The sequence below is a fragment of the Piliocolobus tephrosceles genome, chromosome 14 (genome assembly GCF_002776525.5).
Source record: "Piliocolobus tephrosceles isolate RC106 chromosome 14, ASM277652v3, whole genome shotgun sequence".
Lineage (NCBI taxonomy): Eukaryota > Metazoa > Chordata > Mammalia > Primates > Cercopithecidae > Piliocolobus > Piliocolobus tephrosceles.
Window position 1 is genome coordinate 82,645,946 of NC_045447.1, and position 16,869 is coordinate 82,662,814.

General features: G+C 40.6%; 1 long non-coding RNA gene and 1 pseudogene across 1 annotated transcript in view; both read left to right on the forward strand.

The window, feature by feature from the left end:
- Positions 1 to 16,869, forward strand: part of LOC111543438 — a 99,643-nt gene that overhangs the window by 54,141 nt on the left and 28,633 nt on the right. The window lies entirely within an intron of this gene.
- On the forward strand, positions 12,027 to 14,916 carry LOC111543437 (annotated as a pseudogene).

Below are 16,869 nucleotides of genomic sequence, written 5' to 3' on the forward strand. Positions count from 1 at the left end.
GTTGTTGAGTTGTTTTTTGTTTTGTTTGTTTTTGTTTGTTTGTTTGTTTTAAGACAGAGTCTTGCTCTATCACCTAGGCTGGAGTGCAGTGGCACAATCTCAGCTTACTGCAGCCTCCACCTCCCAGGTTCAAGTGATTTTTGTGCCTCAGCCTGCTGAATAGCAGGGATTATAGATGTGAACCACCAAGCCTGACTACTTTTTGTATTTTTAGTAGAGACAAAGTTTCACCGTGTTGGCTAGACTGGTCTCGATCTCCTATCCTCAAGTGATCTGCCTGCCTTGGCCTCCCGAAGTGCTAGGATTACAGGCGTGAGCTACCATGCCTGGCCTTTTTTCCACATATGTTTTTATCCATCAATTACAACTACCATACTTCATTGTTTCTAAGGCACATTTGTTTTTTCACATTTTCATCTCTCTGAAATCAGGATGCTGTCTTCATTGGTGACATCTTCCAAAAGCAATCAGCCAGATGGCCGCTGTATCATAACCATCATGGCCATACCTTCTCCAACATCACAGGGACGAGAAACAAACTTGCAGAATTGGTGTTGGAAGTGTGGGAAAAGATTCTGGAGACAATGGCAGGGTACTCTTCTTACCTTGAGGAACCAAATGGCTATGAAGAGAAGGTAGAGGAAGAAGGGGTGGCAAATCAGAAATGTTTTAGCAAGATTCCAGAAGCAGGAACCATAAGTAGATTAGCTGTACCTAACTGCAAAAATAGCTTGAGAGCACAATGCCAATGACTTTGTTCTTTTATAGATTCTTTTCAGAAACACTTTATTACCAATACTCAATTTGGATGGAGGTTTTATTGTGCCGAAAAACACAGGCACCAGGAAAGAATTCTAAGAAGTCGGATGTTAAATGTGGAAAAATTTACAGAATACCTTAATTGATTATGTTACTTATATTTTCCTCTTTCATGCATGTATAAGAGTAATATATGGTTAAAAAACTGTCAAATCAGTGTTGAATTATAAGTGATAAGAAAGCATTTTGTCAGAGTTTAATTCTCAGCATTTTTTCTGCCTTAATGGTGCACAAAATAATAGTCTTATAAACTTTATTTTTATTTATTTATTTATTTATTTATTTAATTTTTGAGACAGAGTTTCACTCTTGTTGCCCAGGCTGCAGTGCAATAGCGCCATCTCGGCCCACTGCAACCTCCACTTCCCTGGTTCAAGCGATTGTCCCGCCTCATCTTCCCAAGTAGCTGGGATTACAGGCACGCGCCACTGCACCCAGCTATTTTTTGTATTTTTAGTAGAGACGGGGTTTTGCCATGTTGGCCAGGCTGGTCTTGAAATCCCGACCTCAGGTGATCTGCCTACCTCGGCCTCCCAAAGTGCTGGAATTACAGGTGTGAGCCAGCCTGCCCGGCTATCTTATAAACTTCAGATAAATACTGTCAAATTGTATTTATAATTCTTGAACCACACTTGTTTGCCTGACATTATGTTTTTGAGGTTTTTCAGTTTGCTAAATCTAGGCCTGGTTCATTCATCTTAACTACCATATAACATCCCATTGTATAAATATACCATGTTTTATGTATCCTTTTTATTCATTCTCCCATTTATGGGCATTTGGATTGCTTCCATTTTATTAAATTTCAAAGAACATAGTTATGGGTATCTTGTACAGAGCTCCTTGTGAATAGAATTTCTGAATCTCAAAGAATACATATCCCTGACTTAATACACATTCTCAAATCCTTCTACAATGTGTCAAATTTGCAATCTGATTATTCCTGTACAAGAGGTCCTGATTTCAAGGGCCTCTTCATTGAACTTCCAACCTCTCTAATTCCCTCTAACTTACTCCCTTACATAGCCCAAGTTACCACTAAAACACACAGAAGATCAAATCACATCTCAGCTTTAAACTTTCCCATGGATTTCCACTGTGATTTCTAACAAGACTGCAATGACTCACTGGGCCCTGACTTTGCTCCAGAGCCTCAGCTCTTGCTGTCCCTACATCTGACCAGACCCACCCTCAACATTACAACTAACGCTTCAGAATCCTCTCAGCTCCTTTTCTACAAAAGTCCTTTCTCTCACCCTCTGTATACACCATTTTCTCTCCTTGGAATGCTCTTTCTATTAAAACCACTCCTGCCCCACCTAAGCCCAAATTTCCCTAATTAACTCTATTCGCCATTCCATGTCTAAACATAGTCACCTCTTTTCCCTGGGAGCCTTCTTTGGCTCCCACTCCCCCGACACCCACCATCATCACTGGAGTAAGTACCTTTTCCATATCCTCTGTAGCATATTTGACAGGCACTCCCCCATCACAGCATCATCACACAGTGCTAAAATCACCTCTTTGCTGGTTTTACTCTCCTACTAGACTTTAAAGTCCCCAAATTGAAAAGGAGGAGAACAGTGTCTATCTTGTTCACTGCTGTATTCTTACCCAATATGCAGTTTACACGGCACTCGTAAATACTGTGTTTGTTGGATAAACAAGCACATGAAGCAAGTCAGCACTTGAATCCAGATCATTTGACTCCAGTTCCTTGCATTTTCTCCTACAGGTTCCCATTTCATCCAAGACAACTTCTCTTCCTAAAACACAAATTACTACGCAAGCCAGCATGAGGGGGAAATGCCAGAGATAAAATTTGGAATTGGGGTGACAAATTATAAAAATTCCTCTAGGTTTGACAGCAACTTCAAACCTTGTAAGTGGTCTCTTGGGTCTAGGCATGCCATTTACAGCATGAGGAGGGAAGGAAGGAAGGAGTCCACTGGGATGGTCCTGTTTGCAGCCACCTGTAATGCACAGCTTGGGTAATGGAAAGCACATCTGGAGATGTTTAAGAAGCAACCAGCCATTCCCAACATAGGATAGAAACAAAATGGAAAAGGTTAAAGTTAACATGGAGAGATTCAAAATCATTTGGAATTATTTCAAAAGGAAGCCCTATAGTTTTTGACATATATGTATTTTAAGACAAAAAATGAATTTGCCAGATCCTGAGAGCTCTCTCTTACATCAAGAAAAATGAAAATATATTTTGTTTTTAAAATGCCTACATCAACTATGGGTCTTCAACTGAATCATCATATACTGAATTTAGGAAGACAACAACTTCCTTCTGAGTTAAACATCAGAGACTGGCATCCCCTAAGTCAGTGGTTCCCAAACTCTAGCATGCATCTGAATCACCAAGAGACTTACAAAAACACAAATTGCTGCCCCCACACACCTCTGAGAGTTTCTTATTCACTAGGTCTGGGTAAGGCAGGAAATTTGCATTTCTAAAAAGTTCCTAGAACCATTAAAAAAAAGGTGAAGTATTAACACATGCTACAACATGGATGAACCTCCAAAACATTACGCTAAGTGAAAGAAGCCACGTACGTAAAGTCATAGATTGTATGATTCAATTTACATGAAACAGCTAGAATAGGCAAATCTGTAGAGATGAAAAGTAGATTCATGGTTTCCAGAGGCCAAGGTGAGGGGGGAATGGGGACTGACTACTTAATGTGTATAGGCTTTCCTTTTGGAGTAATGAAAATATTTTGCAACTAGATAGAGGTGATGGTTGCATAACACTGAGAATGTACTAAACATGAGTGGATTGTTCACTTTGATTGTATGTTATGTGAATTTTACCTCAACAACAACAAGAAGTTTCTAGGTAATGCTGATACGGTCCAGAGACCACGCTTTGAGAAGCACTGACTTTAGTTACAAGCACAGAGAAGAGACTGAAGTAAGCCAACTTCCAAAATGGATGGAAGCCTCCATGTGTAATCCAGCAAGCCTGTCTACAGAACTCAGGAAGACTGAAACAGGCTGTTGCACTGGAAATCTTCGCTCTCAGTTTGGGCTTGGACCAATAGCGGGCAGCCACTTTCACATTCCAAATTGAAGTCCTGAACCACTCAAGCAAAGGAGGGGGCTGAATAATCCAGTTGTACTCATCTTAGCTGACCAATCACCTCTGGCTTATAAAGAGGACTTTAAGGAGTGAGGGAAAGTTGGCAAATGGATGGAGAATTTCTTTGGATATAGTCACTGGCATTCTGTGAGGCTGCCCTCATGCCTTGGGGAAGGAGTTAGAATTCTTCCCTTTTCACTTCACATGTGTCCATCTACCCATCTCTGGACACTGTTTGTAGGGCTAGGGCCATTAATCTTTTTAAAGAACTTGAGAAGGTGAAGACCATTTCATCCCCACTGCAATACGTAAAAAGAGAAATGGACCTGGAGCCAGAACAATGAAGCTGGAAAATGGGAATAAGAGTGACTCCTTCATAGGGCTTTTGTGAGAACTAAACAAGATAACCTTTGAAAGCACTATAATACGCTTTATGTATCATGGTTATTATTTTCCACAATTAGAATGTTGCTAGCACAGGGTGCAGACAGTGGGATCTTCCATCCACTGAGATCTTTCTGTAAGTGTATTAGCCTACTCCACATGTCTCCTTGTTTCTCACTATGTGTTTTAAATGGAATCAATAAATAAATGTGTTTTAAATGGAATCAATACTCATTCAAGTATTTTACTTGTTCTGGGAGGCTTTCTATTCCCTGTTTTTAAGAGAGCTTGCCTGGTAGTGTTCTGTGAGGCTGCCATTACATCAAGGTAGTTTCCCACATGGCACACTCCTCATGCCTTTGCACACACAGCCTGTGCCCTCTGCCTGGAATGCCCTTTGTTGGGCTCACACCATTTACTCTTCAAAACCGCTATTGAATATCAGCTTTTCTGCAAAGCCTTCCCTCATCCTGTCCCAACTGTCACCCCACCATAAATGTCTGCCCCTTAACATTTTGTCTCCATTGCAGGACTTATTACACTGGACCATCCATGTGTGTTTTCTCATTTTTCCCTCCTTCTGTATGCCATAATCAGCTTGAGGGAAGGAACCAGGTGCAACTCCTGATCTATAGTAGGTGCATCCAAGTATCTGCGCCAAAAGTATCTGCAAAAAGGACTGATGGATAACAAGTGATGCTCATAGGACCTCCTGCTGAGAGAGGTGGTGAAATCATTTAGAGCCAAGATTTTTCAGTCTACTTCTAGAAGTTAAGCCAGAAAATATGGATAAATTTTATTTTCTGAAACTTTCCATGGCAATAAGACACCACTGCAAAGTTAGAAGGCATTTGACAAATGGGGACATTTTGAAAATTATGTCACAAAAGGTTAATGTTCCTAATATATAAAGAAATACTAAAAATAGAGAAGAAAAACCCAATAATCCTATAGAAAAGTTGGGGTGGGGGGAGTGGAAGGAGTAACAAGTAGACAGACCAGATAAGAATTATCATTGGTTTGTAAACTTATTATTATAAGATGTTCAACTTGACTCAGAATTAGGAAAATGCAAATTAAAACTCTTTGGGGATAACATTTTTTACCTACCAGATGAACAAGAATATTAATGTTTAACAAAATGCTTTATGGCAAGGTTATGGGGAAACTGGCATTCTCATACGTTGTTGGAGGAAATGCCAAACATTAGAAACGTTGCAGGAGGGATCTTGTAGCCTCTTGTGCACACTCCTTCACCCTTTGACCTAGTAAACACACTTGTAGAAATCTATCCCAAAGTTACACTGCAAAAATACAAAGGCAAAAAAGGTGTATGTGGAAACTATTGTTCATTGCAGCTCTATTCATAATGGCAAAAGAATGGAAAGACCAAAATGCCCAAGTATAAAAAATTATTTGATGAAGCTAGACAAATATACTCAATACAGTGCTATACAGTTGTGAAAAAGAATAACAAATCTCTCTCCATAATCTATGGGATCATCTCCAGGATATATCCCATATATCTGGAATCCCCTCAGAGCGCCTTCCTTTGAAATAGGCAAGAATAATTAAATCTCTCCTACAACAAAATCCAAATAATACTTTCCCCTCAAGGAGTGGGGCAGAGTTCTCTATCCCTTAAGTGTGGGCTGCAAGTGGTGACTTTCTTCCAAAGCATACAATATGGAAAGAACAGAAAAAAGGTCACCTCAGCATGGAAAGACCTGACAGACATTACCTCATCCAAGTGACCAAGGTCAACATCAACAGTGATCAGTCATTTTGGCAGTACATGTCCCTGATAAGATGTGGTGAGAATGGCATTTTCCCTCTGTGGCCTTCCTCCCAAAACCCATATTCCCAATCTAGCAGGAAAACATTTGATAAGCCACAGTAGAGGGACATGATACAAAATACCCAACTAGTACTTCTCAAAACTGTCAAGGTCAGACTGGGCACGGTGGCTTACGCCTATAATCCCAGTACTTTTGGGAGGCCGAGGTGGGCAGATCACCTGAGGTCAGGAGTTCGAGACCAGCCTGACCAATATGGAGAAACCCTGTCTCTTCTAAAAATACAAAATTAGCTGGGCAGGGTGGTGCATGCGTGTAATCCCAGCCACTCGGGAGGCTGAGGCAGGAGAATCACTTGAACCCGGGAGGCAGAGGTTGCAGTGAACTGAGATCATGCCATTGCACTCCAGCCTGGGTAACAAGAGTGAAACTCTGTCAAAACAAAAACAGAAACAAAAATGTCAAGGTCATCAAAACCAAGGAAAGTGGCAACTGTCACAGTTAGAGGAGCCTGGGGAGACAAGGATGACCAAATGTAATGTGATATCATGGCTGGGATCCTGGGTCAGAAACCATGCATTAAGTCAACACTAAGGAGCTCTGAATAAAGTATGAACTTCAATTAGTAGCAGTGTATAAATATTAGTTCATTAGTTGTGACAAATGTACCATACTAATAATGTAAGATATTAATAACAGGGGAAACTGCATGAAGTGTGTATGAGAACTGGATCTGCTATCTTTGAAATGCTCTGTAAATTTAAAACTATTCTAAAACAAAAATTGGATTCTAAAAAGTTTCACTTTTCAAACTTGGCTGTAGCTTTAAAACATGTAAATACATAGTCCCTGTGACCCAAAGAGTCCACTGTTAGGAATTCACCTTTCAGATGTCTTGCAGACATACTTTTGAGCTTTGTGTACAAGCATTGTATTCATTGGAACACTGTAATACCAAAAACAGAAAAAGGAAACAATTTAAATTCTATTAGCAGTAAGCTTGTTAAATAAATTATGACATATTCATTTGACACACTGAAAAATAAAAATGAGGTAGGTACAATGTGAAAGGAGTTCCGTAATATGTTAAGGGAAAAAAATCAAGGCACAGAACATTCTGCACAGTAAAATCCCTCTTGTATAGATAAATAATTTTTAAAAGATAAAATATAGATCTATTTTTATATGCTGATATACACATGAAAGATTTCCTGGAGAGATACTAGAAAACTATATATGGTTGTTACTTCTGAGTTTGGAACTGGTGCTACAGCGTGGGGAAGGTCTTTTAACACTTTCATCTACTGTTGAACTTTGTGTGTGTGTATTTTAATTTTTAAAAATCATCATCTTTTTGGATTACAACTAGTCTAGCTTCAGGATTATATACAGCTAAAACTGAAGAGAGGATTTGAGAGGATCTGCATCTCCATGCTATACTTTTTGAGTATTTCCAAGAAACCCAGATTGATATTAACCTCTGTCACATTACCCTTTTTTTTTGAGATGGAGTCTCGCTCTGTCACCCAGCCTGCAGTGCAACGGTTCAATCTTGGCTCACTGCAGCCTCTACTCCCCAGGTTCAAGCGAATCTCCTGCCACAGCCCCCTTGAGTAGCTGGAACCGGAGGTGTGCACCATAACACCCGGCTAATTGTATTCTTTTAGTAGAGATGAGATTTCACCATGTTGGTCAGGCTGGTCTTGAAATCCTGACCTCAGGTGATCCACCTACCTCGGCCTCCCAAAGTGCTCGGATTACAGGTGTGAGCCACTGCACCCAGCCAACATTACCCATTTTTTATGGTTAACTTTATGTGTCAACTTGACTGGGCTAAGGGATGCCAGATTAGTTGATAAGATGTTATTTCTGTGTGTGTCTGTGAGGGTGTTTCTGGAAGAGTTTAGCATTTGAATTAGTAAACTGAATAGAGAAGATTATCTTCACCAATGTGGTTGGGCATCATCTAGTCCGTGGAGGGTCCAAATAGAACAAAAATGTGGGGAAAAAGGCAAATTTGCTCTCTTCTTAAGCTGGAACATTCATATTCTCCCGTCATTGGACATCAGCTTTCCTGGTTCTCTGGCCTCTGGACACAGACTGGGACTTCCACTAGCCGTACCCTGGTTCTCAGGCCTTTTGATTCAGACTGATTCAGACTCAACTTATACCACCAGCTTTTCTGGTTGTCCAGCTTGCAGATGTCAAATCATGGAAGTACTCAGCCTCCATAATTACATGAGCCAACTCTTGTCATAAATACATGTGTATACATACGCACACATGTACGATTCTGTTTCTCTGGAGAATCCTAGTATACCATTAAAGCATTAACATTAATTATCAATTGGATGCTGTCATCTTAGAAATCTAAGAGGGATCTTCAGAGAAACTGGATATGAGAGATCTGTCTTCTGATGAGTGCATGCAAATGAGCAGGAGGGAGACTGGCACATGGGGTGGACGAGCAAATGTTTCCAAGGGATAGGCTGTTAAGAGGTGAGTCTGGGTTGACCGGGGGACACATTAGATCATGAGTTATTTGATAAGGCAGAGGAGGCTACAGATACAGGGTGATGTGATTTGAAGGAGACAGGCCACAAGGGAAGAGCCTAATATTTACCTTAATAGACTATTGAGCAGTTTTATGTAGCTCAGTGATTCTCAACTTCAGAGGTACATTAGAATCACCTGGGGAAGCTTTTCAAGGCTATGTTCTTCAACAGGGGAATAGAAAAACAAATTGTGACACATCTATATGGAGTAACACTCAGCAATAAAAATGAACTATGGACACACTGTATCAACCAAACTGATGAATCTCAAATGCATTATGCTAAGTGAAAGAAGCCCACAATGAAAAACTACATACTGCATTATTTCATTCCCTTGTCATTCTGGAAAAGACAAGACTATAGGAAAAGAAAACATATCAACACCTGCCAAAAGCTTCGGGTGTGAGGACAGTTTGACTACAAAGGGGCATAAAAGAATTTGGGAGAAGGCATGGACTTGTTCCATATGGATTGTAATAGTTACATGACTGTATACATGTGGCAAAATGTACAAAACTGTATGCTAAAGAAGACTAATTTGATTGCATATAAATTATACTTTAATACAAAAGGCCTTCCCCCAAATATCACAATTCATTTGGTCTTGGGTGGAGCCTAGAGATTATTTTTTAAAAGCTCCTCAGATGGAAAACATCTGCTTTGGTCTAAGATGGAGTATCAGGGAGTGGATTTTCCCTCCTACCTGAGTCAACCAAAAAAAAAAAAAAGAAAAGAAAAGCAGACAAAGTATATGAAACAACAGGCTTTAAGACACTGACTATCTGGCAACCGAGGATGGTGAACCCTGCAATTTGGGGGTGATGGAATACCGCTTTTTATCTTGATTGTAGGGATTATTCCATGGGTATATATACATATTAAAACTTAGCAAATCGTACACCTTTTATATGTGTGGTTTATTGTACATCAATCATGCACCATTAAAGACAGTTTTCTTTAAGTTCCCCAGGTGATTCCAAACATAGCCAGAGTTAAGAATCGTCAGCCCCAACATATAACCTTACTTGGCCCTGGAATCTAATATCGTAAGATTCTAATCATCTGAACTCAATGTAATGTGATTGAAGCACATACAATGTTAAAGTTTATTACAAGACATACTTTACTTAAGCAGAACTCATTTTAGGAACTAAGTTCACACTTGCAGGAATAGTATTTTTTGTCAATGATTCTTTTTTTTTTTTTTTAATTATACTTTAAGTTCTAGGGTACATGTGCATAATGTGCAGGTTTGTTACATATGTATACATGTGCCATGTTGGTGTGCTGCACCCATCAACTCGTCAGCACCCATCAATTCATCATTTATATCAGGTATAACTCCCCAATGCAATCCCTCCCCCCTCCCCCCTCCCCATGATAGGCCCCATTGTGTGATGTTCCCCTTCCCGAGTCCAAGTGAGCTCATTGTTCAGTTCCCACCTATGAGTGAGAACATGCGGTGTTTGGTTTTCTCTTCTTGTGATAGTTTGCTAAGAATGATGGTTTCCAGCTGCATCCATGTCCCTACAAAGGAAGCAAACTCATCCTTTTTTATGGCTGCATAGTATTCCATGGTGTATATGTGCCACATTTTCTTAATCCAGTCTGTCACTGATGGACATTTGGGTTGATTCCAAGTCTTTGCTATTGTGAATAGTGCCGCAATAAACATACGTGTGCATGTGTCTTTGTAGTAGAATAATTTATAATCCTTTGGGTATATACCCAGTAGTGGGATGGCTGGGTCATATGGTACATCTAGTTCTAGATCCTTGAGGAATCGCCATACTGTTTTCCATAATGGTTGAACTAGTTTACAATCCCACCAACAGTGTAAAAGTGTTCCTATTTCTCCACATCCTCTCCAACACCTGTTGTTTCCTGATTTTTTAATGATTGCCATTCTAACTGGTGTGAGATGGTATCTCATTGTGGTTTTGATTTGCATTTCTCTGATGGCGAGTGATGATGAGCATTTTTTCATGTGTCTGTTGGCTGTATGAATGTCTTCTTTTGAGAAATGTCTGTTCATATCCTTTGCCCACTTTTTGATGGGGTTGTTCGTTTTTTTCTTGTATATTTGTTTGAGTTCTTTGTAGATTCTGGAAATTAGCCCTTTGTCAGATGAGTAGATTGCAAAAATTTTCTCCCATTCTGTAGGTTGCCTGTTCACTCTGATGGTAGTTTCTTTTGCTGTGCAGAAGCTCTTTAGTTTAATGAGATCCCATTTGTCAATTTTGGCTTTTGCTGCCGTTGCTTTTGGTGTTTTAGACATGAAGTCCTTGCCCATGCCTATGTCCTGAATGGTACTACCTAGATTTTCTTCTAGGGTTTTGATGGTATTAGGTCTAACATTTAAGTCTCTAATCCATCTTGAATTAATCTTCGTATAAGGAGTAAGGAAAGGATCCAGTTTCAGCTTTCTACTTATGGCTAGCCAATTTTCCCAGCACCATTTATTAAATAGGGAATCCTTTCCCCATTTCTTGTTTTTGTCAGGTTTGTCAAAGATCAGATGGTTGTAGATGTGTGGCATTATTTCTGAGGACTCCGTTCTGTTCCATTGGTCTATATCTCTGTTTTGGTACCAGTACCATGCTGTTTTGGTTACTGTAGCCTTGTAGTATAGTTTGAAGTCAGGTAGCGTGACGCCTCCGGCTTTGTCCTTTTGACTTAGGATTGTCTTGGCAATGCGGGCTCTTTTTTGGTTCCATATGAACTTTAAAGCAGTTTTTTCCAATTCGGTGAGGAAACTCATTTATTTATAGATTCAATGCCATCCCCATCAAGCTACCAATGATTATTTTAATAGTGACTGACATCACTGTTTAAAAAAAGAGAGAGAGAGAGGCTAGGACCTTAACTGGAAAGATTTTTAAATGTTAGAACAAAATACATTAATAACAACTTCTAGGAAACTTAGAATATGCACAAAAAGCCTTAAAATTGTTCATAACATTTAACCCAGAATTTAAACTAAGGACATAAGAAAAGAGCACAAGTGTGCCACTTCAGAAATGCTATAATAGCAGGAACATGGGAATCTAAAACAACAACAAAAAAGAAGTGGTTACATGAATTATGGTATGTGACTAAAAAGAATAGTACAAGACCATCTAAAATAATATTGTATAATAATATCTAATGATATTATTAGATATGATATTAGCCCGAGGCTGCAGCAGCGCATCCCCGCTCCAGTGCTCACCAACACCCATGGCGCGAGGGCTTGGCTCCGAAGGGGCTGGGAGCCCAGGTGCCCTGGAGTGAGGGGGCCCAAGAGTGGGCTCTGGAGGCTGTGGAAGCGACGCCGGAAAGGATGTAGCCTCGGTGGGGAGCGGATCTTTTGAAGATGGTTTGGTTGGCTTGCAGATTTGGAGATCTGATGCCACGATGAGGACTCACACACAGGGATGCTCCCAGTGTGTTTTTCATATATTTGCTTTGTGTTGTGTCAGCCTATATCACCCACGAGAACCCGGAAGTCATGACTCCCTTCACCAATGCTAACTATGGCAGCCACCCCATGCTGTATTCTCCAGGGCAGAGGTGGCGGAACTGCAGCTCAGGGTAGCCAGCCCACATGAGCACACTGCAGCCCACCTCATGGAGGCTGTGCACACGATGCTGTCCAGTCCCTGGGAATACCTCCCTCCCTGGGATCCCAAGGACTACAGTGCCCGCTAGAATGAAATCTATGGAAACAACTTGGGTGCCTTGGCAATGTTCTGTGTGCTATATCCTGAGAACACTGAAGCCTGAGACATGGCCAAAGTCTACATGGAGAGGATGGCAGCGCAGCCTAGTTGGTTGGTGAAAGATGCTCCTTGGGATGAGGTCCCGCTTGCTCACTCCCTGGTTGGTTTTGCCACTGCTTATGACTTCTCGTACAGTTACCTGAGCAAGATACAACAGGAGAAGTTTCTTGAAGTGATTGCCAGTGCCTCGGAGTATATGTATGAAACCTCATACAGGAGAGGATGGGGATTTCAGTACCTGTACAATCATCAGCCCATCAACTGAAGGGCTTTGCTCACAGGATGCCTAGTCCTGACAAATCAAGGATATCTTCAAGAAGCCTACTTATGAATCAGACAAGTTCTGACCATCGTGAAGAAATCTCTGGTCTTGCTCAGGGAGGTGATGGATGGCTCCCTCTATGAAGGAGTTGCGTATGGCAGCTACACCACTAGATCACTCTTCCAATACATGTTACTCATCCAGAGGCACTTTGACATCAACCATATTGGCCATCTGTGGCTTAAACAACACTTTGCATTTATGTATAGAACCATCGTGCCAGAGTTTCAAAGGACTGAGGCTACTGTGGACTCACATTACAACTGATTTTATGGTCCAGAAAGTCAATTAGTGTTCCTTGATAAATTTGTCATGCGTAATGGCAGTGGTAACTGGCTAGCTGACCAAATCAGAAGGAACCATGTGGTGGAAGGTCCAGGAACACCGTCCAAAGGGCAGCACTGGTGCACTCTGCACACAGAATTTCTCTGGTATGATGCCAGCTTGAAATCAGTTCCTCCTCCCGACTTTGGCACCCCCACACTGCATTATTTTGAAGACTGGGTGTCGTGACTTATGGAAGTGCACTACCAGCTGAAATCAATAAATCTTTCCTCTCCTTCAAGTCTGGAAAACTAGGGGGACATGCAATATGTGACATTGTCCACAGAAACAAATACAAAGATTGGATCAAAGGATGGAGAAATTTTAATGCAGGGCATGAATACTACGATCAAAACTCATTTAGTTTTGCTCCCAATTGTGTGCCTTTCATTAATTATTGAGGCTCTGCACAGGTCAAAGTACACCTTCTTCAACAATGTTTTGATGTTTTCCGCAGCTGTGTCAAAGAGCTGCTTTTCTTCCTGGAAGGGTCAGGTCACAGAAGACTGCTCATCAAAATGGTCTAAATACCAGCATGACCTGGCAGCTAGCTGCCAGGGGAGAGTGGCTGCAGCAGAGGAGAAAAATGGGGTGGTTTTCATCTAAGGAGAAAGTGTGGGAGCTTATAACTCCCAGCTCAACCTGAAGAACGTTCAGAGGAATCTGATCCTCCTACGTCCACAGCTGCTTCTCCTTGTAGACCAAATACACCTGGGAGAGGAGAGTCCCCTGGAGACAGCAGCGAGCTTCTTCCACAATGTGGATGTTCCTTTTGAGGAGACTGTGGTAGACGGCATCCATGGGGCTTTCATCAGGCAGAGAGATGGTCTCTACATAAAGTACTGGATGGACGATACTGGCTACAGCAAGAAAGCAACCTTTGCCTCAGTGACATATCCTCGGGGCTATCCCTACAATGGGACAAACTATGTGAATTTTCACCATGTACCTCCGAAGTTCCATCACCAGGGCAGCTTACTTCTTCATAGGGTCATCTATAGGTGTTCAGAGGTTCACCATCCACGGAGACTCTCAGCAACTGGATATGTTCGTGGCCACCAGCAAACATGCCTACACAACATACCTGTGGACAGGTGAGGCCACAGGACAGTCTGCCTTTGCACAGGTCCTTGCTGATTGTCACAAAATTCTGTTTGACTGGAATTCAGCCATCAAGAGCAGCATTGTCCCTCAGGTGAAGGACTATGCTGCTGTTGTGGAACAGAACCTGCAGCATTTTAAGCCAGTGTTTCAGCTGCTAGAGAAGCAGATACTATCCTGAGTCCGGAACCAGCTAGCTTTAGGAAGACTGCTGACCGCCTGCTGACATTTTCAGATGAGAGACAGGCTGAGGAGGCCATTAACAGGATTTTTGCCATAACACAGAAACAGCAGCAGCAAAGCAAGTCAAAGAAAAACTGAAGGGCAGGCGAACGCTCTAAGTTTGTGGATGCCGTCCCTGATATTTTTGCACAGATTGAGGTCAGTGAGAAAAAGATTAGACAGAAAGCTCAGATTCTGGCACAGAAAGAACTACCCATAGATGAAGATGAAGAAAAACCTTTTAGATTTTGCAGATGTAACATATGAGAAACATAAAAATGGGGGCTTGATGAAAGGCCGGGTTGGACAGGCATGGATGGTGGCAACCACTCACAGCAGGGCCTCATCACTATCTGTTTCCTATACCAGGTTGTTCCTCATCCTGAACATTGTTATTTTCTGTGTCATGTTGGCAATACAGCTGACTTATTTCCAGAGGGCCCAGAACCTACATGGCCAAAGATGTCTTTATGCAGTTCTTCTAATAGATAGCTGTATTTTATTGTGGTTGTACTCTTCTTGTTCCCAACCACAGTGTTAGCCCTGAAGCTATAAATTGCCCAGTCATTTTGTGATCACAAAAGTCCATGCAAAAAAAAAATTTATCACCCCAGTTTATCAGATTTTTTCCCTCACATTCATTTTAACAAATTAAGGGAAGATATTTTGACACAAGAAAGCAAGAACATGGAGAAATTGGAGCAGGAAAGGAATTTATCAAAGTGATAGAAATAGCTTGGTAGTCCTATGGTGTTTCTGGAAGTATTTGGCATTGCAATTGAACAGTCCATATAGTACTTCCTCTTTTAGAAGAAACAAAAAGTCTGTTTTTTAAAGTAATGTTTTTTCTTATGAGAAAAAGATTTAAATAGAATTAGGTTTTATTAATATTAATTTAATGCTATTAGCAATTTCCATGTACTATATTATGGAAAAGACTGAAGAATACAATTCTGAGAAACATTTTAAAAATTTTAATGGTATAGTCATGTTGAAAGATAAGTGTTGGCCGGGTGCGGTGGCTCACGCCTGTAAACCCAGCACTTTTGGGAGGATGAGGCGGACAGATCATGAGGTCAAGAGATGGAAACCATCCCGGCCAACGTGGTGAAACTCCGTCTCTACTAAAAATACAAAAATTAGCTGGACATGGTGATGTGCGCTTGTAATCCCAGCTACTCGGAAGGCTGAGGCAGGAGAATTGCTTGAACCAGCGAGGCAGAGTTTGCAGCGAGCCGAGATTATACCATTGCACTCCAGCCTGGAGACAGAGCGAGACTGTCTCAAAAAAAAAAGCTAAATGTTGTAAGTCCTGGTATGATGGTGCCAGCTTCCTTGGGGAAGTACTTCTTTAGTTATGTAGCTAACAAGATCTTTTACTACAGATCTGGATGGCTTTTCAGATAACATAGCAAAAATGATAGCAGAAGATTGTCAAAAACTTAAAATATATATTTTTTAGAAAACATGTATCTATGAATGAATATTTCCTTGATGCTGGTCTCTGCACACATATAATTGGTTACTTGTATGCATTCATTGGTTGTTCAATATGTAAGACAATTACAGATAACTTAATACTGTATTTTCCTTATATGGAAAACTGTTGTAGACCCAGTAACTAAACCTTTCAAAATAAAATATTTTCTATTATGAAAAAAGGAATATCTAATGACAAGAGAAATTCTGTTAGATAAGTTGCTTTTGACTCTAAGTAACAGAAAAATTTAAACAGCATAAACAATATAGCTATTTATTTTACCATCTATCAAGATGTACAGGTTGGGAATAGTTGCAGCATTGGTTAATTCAGAAGCTTAACAAAGGAACAGCAGTCCTGGTTCTCTTGTTCATCAGGCTTGCTCCCTCCTCAGCCATGTTTGCAAATTGGCTGCCATTATTTAAGATCCATTCAGACAATACCCTGCTTTGGAATGGGAAGTTTCTTTCTACAAGTCTTTTTTTTAAAGAGCAAAGAAACTTTTCCTAGAAGTTCCCTACAGACTTCCCTGATGTCTCTTTGGCCAGAATAATGTCACATGCTTACTCCCAAGTCAATCACCGACAAGGTGAGAGGAATGATTAAGAATGACCCAGACCAATTAGGTTTCATTCCCTCAGGCTGGAGAAGGTCCCAGCTTTCCGCATAGCACATGGCTGTCCTATGTCTCAGCAAAATCAGGGTTGGCTTACAAACCAGAATGGAGAGAATTGGCTGTTAACTAGACTACTGTCAGGTAATACAACAGTAAATGCAATATATTTCCATTTGTATAAAGAAAAGTGAATATAGATAGGTCTATAAAGAATAAAAGCCTATGCATATTTAAAAATTGTATTCATGTTGTTGGGATTATAGAAAATATTTATTTTTCTTGTTTCTGCTTTTCTTTTTTTCCTAAATGTTCTGCAATGAATATGTAATATATTCGAAGTCTATTTGTGCCCTCCCCCCACCACGAAAATATATCCAATAAATGTTATTTTAAAATAA